The sequence below is a fragment of the Pteropus medius genome, unplaced genomic scaffold (assembly GCF_902729225.1).
Source record: "Pteropus medius unplaced genomic scaffold, Ma_sr-lr_union100, whole genome shotgun sequence".
NCBI classification, from domain to species: Eukaryota; Metazoa; Chordata; class Mammalia; order Chiroptera; family Pteropodidae; genus Pteropus; species Pteropus medius.
Genome location: NW_024354503.1, coordinates 4,898,253 through 4,899,970, shown reverse-complemented (window position 1 = coordinate 4,899,970; position 1,718 = coordinate 4,898,253). Strand labels below are relative to the sequence as shown.

Sequence of the window (1,718 nt, the reverse complement as noted above, 5' to 3'; positions counted from 1 at the left end):
AAGTACTATTATTATCCTCATTTGACAGATGAGAAAAGAGGCACAGAGAAGTTAAGTGACTTGCCATAAGGTCACAGAACTGGGATTAAATCCAGCAGAGCTAATATTCTTAACCATTCTGCATATATACCTCTGTATGGTGGTCCTTGCCATTCTTGTGTGGACCAGAGAAAAATTGGAGTCCACCAATAGAGGAATGCTATGTATTATGTCCAACCCTGCAATGGAACACTGTATAATCAGATAAAAGCAGGAAGCAGATGTATGTGTTCTGGCATGAAATGATGGCCACAGTTGATTGTTGGGTAGAAAAAGCTGCAGAACAGTATGTATCATATAATCTGTTTTTGTATAAAAACAAATTATTATTATTATTTTTTAGGCCAGGCAACCCTTGGTTGACCTCACAGATTGCAAGGACCTTGTCAACTCACAATCCCTCGTGTGTTTATTTATTTATTTATTTATTTATTTATTTATTTTTTATACCTGCAGCACCTGATCTTCCTAGGTGGTCTCCCATCCAAGTACTAACCAGGCTTGACCCTGCTTAGCTTCCGAGATCAGACAGGATCAGGCTTGTTCAGAGTGGCATGGCTGTAGACTGTATAAAAACAAATTTAAAAGTCCATTTACCTGTGTGTAAGTTCATAAATAAATGTCTGGAAGGATAAATACAAAACAATTCACACTGACCACTGGAAAATTGTAAAAGAGGAGATTCCATTTTTTGTCTTTATATTCTCTGTTATTTGAAATGTTTGCCACAAGTATGTATTATTTTGTCATTAACGGAAAGAAGAAAGCAAGTGCACAATGAGCCAGGAGCACCCTGCTCCAGATGCCACTATTTTCAGAGGCCTCCTGAGTGTCTCCCACTCACCCTTGAAGGCCTGTCAAGCCCACTTTCCCTCCATGAACACTGCTGAAGCTCTCTCTGGTCACCGAGAACTTGCTTTGGCCTGAGTCTCTCATCTGGGTCCAGACGTCTGCTCAGGTCCCTGGTTAGAAGGCCATGGTCCTACCCTTGTGCTACCCTCCTGGGGGATGTGAGACATGGTGACATCATAGTTAGGCCAGTGACATCACAGTGGATCTGGAAGCTGACAGGACAGAGGACCCAGGAGATGGAAGCAAGAAAAGGGTTGACAGGTAGAGGCTACTTTGGATGGAAACTTGGGGGACTATCTTCAGCCCACCTCCTAGGACATTTTTAGCCAAGCCTTTCAGGGATGGGAGATCTGGAAATTGCCAAGGTTCTTTATGTTTCTAATCAAGACGTTGTACAGACTTTTCTGAGTGTTGGAAGCAGAGTATAATGCCAGAAAGGGGTGGAGTTAGCTTACAGAAGCCCAAGTGTATGTGGATTCTCTCAGAGATGTGGGGCAGGGGTGCTTCTGTGGGTACCCAGAACCACCTTTGCCCCCTGTGATTGCAGCAAGGCTGTTGTGTGGCCTGGGGAGCTGGGAGGACTCTAGCTTTGGGGGAGTAGAGGTTTGATGGATCATGACTACAAGGGATGCTGTCGGGGGAACTCCTCTACCAATCTGAAGGATTCGAGAGGGCAGCTGGGAAAGAGAAAAGGCTGAGGAGGGTGGTGTGGGCACTGGGAACAGCATGTTGGAAGAGAGAGTGTGGGGGCTGAAACGGAGCAGTGGGGATGGCAGTGGGGCTAGCAGTGGGGTTGGGCCGACATTGCCAAGGATTAGTGGAATCTG

At 45.3% G+C, this 1,718-nt stretch overlaps 1 pseudogene; it reads right to left on the bottom strand.

Moving 5' to 3' along the window:
• Positions 1-486: 486 nt before the first annotated feature.
• Positions 487-605, bottom strand: LOC120596414 (uncharacterized; annotated as a pseudogene).
• Positions 606-1,718: the final 1,113 nt, after the last annotated feature.